Source organism: Furipterus horrens, unplaced genomic scaffold (genome assembly GCF_987537825.1).
Source record: "Furipterus horrens unplaced genomic scaffold, mFurHor1.1.pri manual_scaffold_7, whole genome shotgun sequence".
NCBI classification, from domain to species: Eukaryota; Metazoa; Chordata; class Mammalia; order Chiroptera; family Furipteridae; genus Furipterus; species Furipterus horrens.
Genome location: NW_028327177.1, coordinates 87,702,875 through 87,711,886, shown reverse-complemented (window position 1 = coordinate 87,711,886; position 9,012 = coordinate 87,702,875). Strand labels below are relative to the sequence as shown.

The window sequence follows — 9,012 nt, the reverse complement described above, 5'->3', positions numbered from 1 at the left end:
CAGTAAATTTATTTTCATATTGAGTAATTTATTTTATAACTCTAACAAAAAGAAAAATATTCATGAATTATAAACCAGGTCTGTGGACATACTGCAGAAGAATCACCTCCACACATTTTGAACGATAGGTTCCTGAATTTTTTTCCAGAGAAGACTCACATTTATTAGATTTAATTTAGAGCTTTAGAGTGTATTTTCAAAGAGGCAGCCCAGGTGTGGTCAGTTCATGTTCAGACTTGGGTACTGTAATGGGGTACAGAGCATATCCCCCACAATTCTTCATTGGGGGAGGGGGAGTGGACGATACAGCATTTAAGATATATTGCATAACAGTGCAAGTTAATAGTCGTGCCTTCTTGAAGGGAAGAGGGCTGCTGCCCAGGGTAAATTGTGTACATGACTCAGAACATTCAGGGACTCATGACATAGCCGGATGTGGTGCCTGAGAGGCAGGGGGCGGATGCCTACCCTGGATGTCCGTGCATTGCTGGAAACATTCGCCCTGACTAAAGATGGCAGCTAAAAGATGGTAAAAGATGGGGAAATGGCAAAAATGGCAGACACTAACACATCATAGAGGGGCCAGATATGAGATCACACAGGAAGTTCTGGGCTGAGTATTTAAATGAGGGCAAGCTGGAGAAGCCACGTGATCTGGAATAAGAGATAGGAGGTCTGAAAGTTAGAAGTCCAGTGAATCAATGGAGCTGGCGGTGCAGCAGGGGACTGCCCAGTCACCCAGATTCAAGTCTGCTTAGATAATAGCGGCAGAGCTAATGGAGCTGCGGGGGACTGTTCTAGCCCCCAGGATTCATGAGGGATGCTTGGAGCTGAACTGTGACTGGGAAAGCTGAGCTGCAGACTTCTGCTTTTCTTATAGGTGGTACCTCTGATTGGTGTCTTCTGTAACTGGCCTGGTTTGACAAAGGGAGGCAGGACTATGTGTTTTTGAAGGGAGCAGGACATAATGGCAAAAATCTGCCATTATTCTAAATCTGTATAACCTTTAAATAAACAACCCCTTTCCTTTTTCACCGAACTCTTGCATTGAGAGTCACATTTCTTGGTGATAAGCAGTCAAACCCCACAGCTGTTCCAGAACATCATTGTCGGGATCTGGTAACAATATCAGTTCATGCCATGTGAAACTCTCTATAGCACTACTCAAGACATAATAGCTCACTTCACCCAGATCAAGGATGAGAGAGAGAGAGAAAGAGAGAGCAGAATCTTTGTAAGCTAATTATGGAAGTGATATCCTATCACTCTTGCCACATTCTATTCATTATATCTGATTCACTGAGTCCAGCTGACACCCAAGGGGAATGGATGGCAAAAAGGCATGGATTCAAGGAGGAATGACTGGGAGTATTTTAGAGGATGCCTACAGAAAAGTTATTTTTAAAGTAGTGTATACATCAAAATAATTTTTTCATTAGACAGCTATTTAAAAATTCAATATTGTATTTTGGGGTACATAATTAAATTGAATGTGTCATCAAACTAATGATTAGAGAATAAAAATAACTTTTTGGTTAAAATATAAAGTACTGAATTGATAATAATGCTAACCTGAACTTGAAAGATTCAGAATGATAAGTGAAACTTAAAACATGAAAGTGTGTTTTCATTTTACTATGCTCAACATTGTTGACTTAATTCCAGCAAAACAAAATCTTCAATCAATTAATGTCAATTTGGATTTATTGGTTGATTGTTTTGGCTGCCTTTATTTGTAAACTTCTCAGCAACTTTTCAAAGTAGGTTCTATGATTGGCCTTATTCTATAGCTAAGGATACTTAAGCACAGAAGTAAGGCAAATTGCCCAAGGTCAACAGCAAGTAAGAGCTAGAATTTCATACAGGAACTCTGACTCCAGAGCCCACACTCTTAACAATTTTGGTGAGATCCTGAGATCATAAGAAAAATCAACATTTAAATTAACAGGTTGATAGCTTACTTGTGAATGGGTTGCCCCACACCCATTTGTTGCAGTGCACTGGTTGAGAACCAGATGGACTCATTTCTACTTTCATTTCCCTTCAATCCAATGGCACCCGCTTTGCACTAGCAAATAATTAGACTAAGATATCTTAAGTGAGCACCCCTGATTTATCACACATCCAACCATCCAATTGTCCATCTACTCTTCTAACCTTCCTGGTTCATCTGCCCTGAATCCATGTTTCTCAAACTCCAACCATTAATGTAACAGAGTGAGGGGTAGGAGGAGAAGGGGAATCCTCAAGCTCCTCACAGTTCATGGTTTGGGGGATGGGGGAAGGAGATATTACAGCTTTTAAAGTACTTTGAATATTTATGACAAGCTGATAGCTATATAATGGATTTGCTGCCACCCAAGTAAAAGGGCAGATGACACTGCTTAGGATACATTTCATAACAATGAAGTGTAATGCTCTGGGTCAGCATTTAAAATTAGGGGGAACCATAGGAGAAGGGGCCATGCAGTTTGAAGGGATGTAGAAGGGCCCATGTGGTTTGAAATGATACAGAAGGGACCCGCATCTGCCATGAGGTCTGATGTGAAAGAAGGGGGTCATGCAGTTTAGGATTAAAAGTTGAAGTATAAAAGACAAAGAATGAAGGAGGAACATGATGGAGGAACATAGGATAGCAGCCATGTGAAAAGAAGTAGCTATGCAGTTTATAGTCAGGGTTCAGTCATGCGGCCTGGCCTAGAAAGAAAGCAGGCATGCTGCTGCTTTGATGGTGTCAGCTCCAACCAACTCCAAAGCCACCAAGAGCTCCACCTCCCAGACCCAGATGCTATCTGGACTCTTGGAACTCAAAACATATGGAGAGGACACTCTCTTAGGACTTGTGCGCTTCCTGAGCTTCACCATGTGAGAAACACTCACAATAAAACACTGGAACACAGGCCTACAGCAGCAAAGTGAGGCATTTATTCATGAGTCTGCAGAGTCGGGCACACAGCCAGCCAAGGGCATGCATGTCGACAAAATAAAGCTGGCTATTTTTATCCTAATGCGAGTGAAGCTCTCCTTCCTCTCTTCCCCTCCTTCTCCTTCTCTATTTTTCCATGCTGGATACTACAGAGTTACAATCTAACATGATTAAATAAATTAGCTGAGGGTTAAAATTACCTCAGGGTGATCTGTTTATAGGTCCATCTCCAGCTCTTCTTTAAAAGTTCTCTATCTTGTTTGCTGGGTTGTCTGGCTATATTTCCCCATTTCCCTGAGTTTGGTGATGGCTATCTCTCCCTCACTTTGATCTCAGATATCTTTTGTTCTTAGAAGCATTTGTGCTGAGCTGCAGAATGCCCGCTTCCTGATTTGTAAATATGCTAATACTGTTAACTCTGGCTCAGAGACCCTCTAATTATATTTGCCCTTTGCTGCTAATTATTTTCTACTGGTTTTGGAGTCACCAGTTTCCTTGCCCCTTACAACACTAACTGTTGGGTCATACACCAAGGCATCTTACTTGGTAGCATTAACATTCTAGCTGTGTTTATAATCATATTGTTACAGAGCAAACCTGGCTACAGGTTCCATTAGTCCCATCTGGGCTCACCAAAACTGTTGCCGAGTGAAAGGGAGTTCTTTCACATGGCGCTTTGGTGTAAAACCCCATAACTAGTGTTGAGGAAAACAGGTCTTTATTTACAATATTCCAACCTGGGGAAGACAGTGAGCACTTCAGCTCAGAGTCCTGTTCTCCCATGGGATCCAGCACTTCCCTTGCTGCCCAAAAGGCTATAAGCCAAAAATATGCCCAGAATTTCCCCATCCCTTATCTGTCAGCTGTGTCCTTCAGGATCTGGGGTATGATGTCATCAGCCTCCATAAAACAGTCCAGGAAAACATATGCTTTTTCCTTTCAAAGCCACATGGTATTCTGCCTTTCAAAGCAGCATGGAGTTCTCCTCTGCCCTCCTTGCAAACTGCGTGTATCTCCTCTGTTCTTCTCTCTTAAAAAATGGTTGCCACCTATTTTTAAATCCCTGACTGTGTCCTGTTGTAACAGAACCTCTGGGCTGCTCCGATTGAAACAGAACCCACAGGCCATTTAGTAGGGACCCGATTGTCTGCTGCCAGAATTACAACTCTCAGTACTAGAGTTTAGTGAAAAGAAAAAGAACTGTTTATTTAATGGTTAGATTTAGATTATTTGCTGATTTCTGCTGTTGAGTCTTACGTTCTTTAAAATACCCACAAACACCTCTCCTTCTCAAAACTGCATGGCGAGAGCCTCTTAAAGCGGCCTGGAGAAACCTCTCAAAACCGCATGGAGAACTCTGCTTCTTTAATCCGCATGGAGAAGGCCCCTTCACCAAGCTGCATGGAGGGGGCATGAGAGAGAGAGAGAGCAAGAGCGAGAGCGAGTGAGAGAGAAAGAGCATGAGACCAAGAGAGCCCAAGACAGCGTGAGACTGAATGAGAGAGAGTCTGAGTGAGGGAGTCCCAGCTAAAATGTCCACAGCTACTTATATATCCCTGACTGCGTCCTCTGATGCAGTGGGAGTTGCAGCCAGTTCTGACCATTCACAGAACCCTACGCAGGCTCTGTAGGCTTCTTCCACACCATCCCACAGTTCAAGACTCCTCCCATCTTCTTGGGCCTTGGAAGTATCAAAGCCATTTTGCATAATAAAGACACTAGCAACTAGCCCTAGGCATGCAAAGGTGTCTTAAAAGCTGCTTCCTTTTCCCTATCCCTTAGTTGCAAACTCTGGGGTTTGTTTTTGGACACCCCTGTTTCTGTAACACCTTGACGCAGTGGGTGTGGTAACTGGTTCTGACTATTCACAGAACCTTGTGCAGACTCCGTATGCTCTTTCTGCACCTTTGCATGGTGAAAACCCCTCCCATCTTCTTGGGGCCTTGGAAGAACAAAAGCTATTTGCATAACTAAGAAACTAGCTACTAGCCATAGTCATGCAAAGGCATCTTAAAAGCTCTTCCCTTTTCCCCATCCCCCAACCTACAGGCTCTGGGGATTTTTGGACACGCCCACTCTGTAACAATATCTGCACACTGCTTGTCTTATTATAAAAACATACTATTACCAAAGCCCAATAATAAATATGTTCTGCCTGTGTGCTTTGAGGAAAAACAAGAACAACAACAACAAAACCATGAGCAGAATCTTGCAATAAAGAAAAATTAGTTTATTATAAACAGCCAATCTGAGGATGTGTGAGTTTATGCTCTGAAAGACCAGACTCCCCCGTGGCATGTAAGTTACAGATTATGTAGGACAAAATCACAAGACACATGTGTTAGACATTCAGTCATGTAATAAATCATTTCTTCAGGTCTTGAGAACAACTCCAAAGTCAGATCCAGCATCCAAAACTGGTTTTAAGAAGAGATTGTCAAAGGGGTGGGTCACCCTGTTTTAGGGTTTAGGAGTTGAAACATAATTTAGATTAAGACTTTATCTTTAGCCTTCCAGGGCTTAAACCTTGTGACCATTCATCATAACTGGGCTATTGTCTTCTGCTGCCTCAGGGGTCAATGATTATCAAGGTGAGAGACTAAGGTCAAGTCAGTGAAGTGTTGAGAAAGAGAAGGAAAAAAGGATTGTTTTAAAATTACAGTTTAAATCAACTCAGAATTAGGAAGACCCTCAGTTTCAAACAGACTTTATGAAATATAAATGGTCCTTTTGGCTTTTTTCTAATATTTGTGAAATTGAGGGCTTTATGTGCAAGTTTATTTTTCTTTAATATACTTTTAAACAGTTCATGAGAGTTAATTAAAGATAAAAAAGGCTTTTAGCCACCATAGTTACCAAAATTGGGATTCAATTTGTGCCTGTCCTAAAGTACTTATAAAGAGGAACAGGAACAGGTGTGAACCTTTGTCTTTATTTCAGGACCTGTCTCACCCAGTTGGGGGAGACTTGCCTTAGCCTGAGGATCTGGGAAGGGGATGGGAGGGAAAGGACTGTCTCCCTCCCCCATTCATCCACCCTTGCTGGCTATGGGCTATTGCAATCAACTGGTCTGAAATGAGATTGTTTTCCTGAACCCCTGTGGGGTCATCCTTCAGTCAATATTTCATATTCATTAACTAATGAACAGCTGGAGACTGGTAAAGCCTTTGTGGGGAGGTTGCTTTTAGAGCTTGCTAAGTCAATACCTCTTCCTTAATTGTTCCCTCTTCTAGAAGCTGCTTTTGGCTGCTCTTAAGTATTAACTTTGAGGCTTGAACATTGTAACCTATGCTGACATTGTCTGAGTCATGTTTGGGCCTCTGAAATACATGTATTTAGGCTGTTTGCATGTACAAAAATGAAGGAAAGTTTGGTCACCCAGATCCATAATATATATATTTTTTAATTCAAAAGCTTTATTTCTAACCTTTCTTCCTTCCTCTCCCTCTCTCTCTTTTTTTTAAAGGAATAAAAAGTTTATTGTAAAATTTCAAATATGCTTCATATGAAAATTGTCCAATTTTTAAGCAACCACAATTCCAAGCATAATACAAAACATTAACACATTTGTTCAGACTCCTTTACAGCATAAATGCCTGTTCTGTTGCACTCTTGTTTGAATGACGTTGACATCTGAATGCTACTGTCATATAATCCCCAGGACTTCAAGCCTTGCTCGAGAAACAAATTTCTGATCCACAGTAGGTCGTGCAGGTTAATGTAGAAATAAACTGGTAAATTTCCTTTGTCAACTGTTACACTTAATGTCCTCTCCCTCTGAAACCACCACTCCCTCCTCTTCCTCCTCTGAAGCCTCCACCTCTACTTCCTCCTCTTCCACCTCTAAAACCACCACCTCTATCACCTCGGCCACCTCCTCCTCCTTGTCCTCCTCCTCGACCGCCCCTGCCACCACCTCTTGGAGGTCCCTTCTCACCTGGAGGTCGAGGTAGAAACCTCTGCAGTGGCAACAGTTTATATGGGTCTATATAAAACTTCTGTAGTTTTTTAAAGGATGATGCTTTCATGTTTTCTGACAATTTAACTGAAAAATAAAAATCTCTAAGCTGTAAAAATATTTCATCCACTTTTCCAATTTGTTCTTTGTTTTCTAAATAAACTGGAGCATTAAAATAAGGAACCTTATTTTCATCTGTGGTACATTTACCAACTATGTCATCTTCACAGGGATGCAGGAACTCTCTTAATAAAACTACATGTTCTGGAGGTCCTTGGTCTTGGCCTTTGTTAAAGTCTCCGTGGCCACCCCCACATCCAAATCCTCCTCTGCCGATGCCACTTCCACCTCGGAAGTGGTTGTTGCTGCCGCCACCTCCACCGCCTCGGTTAAAGCCCCTGCGTCCTCCACCTCAAAAAGACATGCTCACTCCTATCAGACCCACATGCACCTCTAGCTCCTCTCCCTCTCTCTTTGTTGCTCTGCTCTGTCTCCTCCATCCTTCCTCCCCTCGCCTTCTTTATGTTCTCCTGCTCCTATCTTACTTTCCCTTTATTTTCATCTCTCTTCTTTTTCTTTCTTTTTCAATTTGCTTAACTCAATATAGATTCCTTAAATAAGTTGCCTGTTTATTTCAGGTAAATGGGGGAGACGATTTGGATCAACTAAAAGAGATGTTAGTAAAAATGATTGGGACAGGAAGTCCCTTAGTTAATGGAGATTTCCTTTTAAGAATTGATAGTGTTACAGAGTGAAAGGGGGTTCTTTCACATGGTGCCTTGGTGTAAAACCCAACAACTAGTGTTGAGGAAAACAGGTCTTTATTTACAATATTCCAACCTGGAAAAGGCAGTGAGCACTTCAGCTCAGAGCCCTGTTCTCCCATGGGACCCAGCACTTCCCTTGCTCCCCAAAAAGCTCAAAGCCAAAAATGTGCCCAGAGTTTCCCATCTCTTATTTGTCAGCTGTCTCCTTCAGGATCTGGAGTACGATATCATCATCCTCCGTATTAACAATCCAGGAAAACATGTGCCATGGATCATGCATGGTTCTCTCTCTGCCCTTTCAAAGCCAAATGGTATTTTCCCTTCTCAAAACCACATGGAGTACCTAGCTAAAATGTCTGCCGCCTATTTTTAAACCCTGACTGCATCCTCTGACACAGTGGGCATGGTAACCAGTTCTGACCATTTACAGAACCTTGCGCAGGCTTTGTGTGCTCTCTGTACCATTCCCTGGTCCAAAAATCCCTCCCATCTTCTTGGGGCCTTGGAAGTATCAAAGCCATTTGTGTAACAAAGACACTAGCCACATAGCCACAGGCATGAGAAGGCATCTTAAAAGCTGTTTTCTTTTACCCATTCCCCAACCTGCAGGCTCTGGGGATTTCTGGAGACCCCCATTCTGTAACAATAGTAAATAAAATAATGCTCACAAACATGTCTGGCTTGTAGAAATGGCTTTATAGAAGTTAGTTCTATTATTTCTTCCTCTGAATCTTTTAATATTTATCAAATAGATACAATAAATTTTGACAGCCCTTTTTTACTGAAGTATTGCGATAAATTAATTATTATTTGGGAATATAACATGTTTTACCCTGGCTGGTTTAGCTCAGTGGATTGAGCGTCGGCCTGCGAGCTAAGTGTCGCTGGTTCGATCTTCCAGTCAGGGTACATCAGAGAAGGAAAACTCTGACTCCAAAAAACCTCCGCTGCCTTGCGGCATACCTCTTCAGGGGAAAGGCTAAGGGAGTAAACCCTGACAGAAAATCCGGAGCCGGAGTCCCTAAGGCGGTTTGACGTTGTAGTCAACACCGGCAACTCCTGCGGCGCACCTGAACCCAAGCTGTATTGACTCCGTCTTTCCCTTGGACCCTTCAGCTGCGAAGAGAGGGGGGGTCTGCTGCATGGGCAACAGCAGACCCTCCATATCACCCTGCCCAGGCTCTGTAGCTTCAGCTTCACTGGAGAGGACACTCCAGCGTCATCACAAGATGTCGATTCAACACGGGAGGAGACAGATACCGTGTCACTCCCGAGTCGGACTGCACAGCCATTCTCGGCGGTGCAGATAGACTCTTGAGAAGCTACACCATCGTCTCTGGAGACGGACGGCTGCCGACGAC

At 42.7% G+C, this 9,012-nt stretch overlaps 1 pseudogene; it reads right to left on the bottom strand.

Annotated features, from left to right (window-relative positions):
* Positions 1-6,645: 6,645 nt before the first annotated feature.
* On the bottom strand, positions 6,646-7,308 carry LOC150004755 (H/ACA ribonucleoprotein complex subunit 1 pseudogene; annotated as a pseudogene).
* Positions 7,309-9,012: the final 1,704 nt, after the last annotated feature.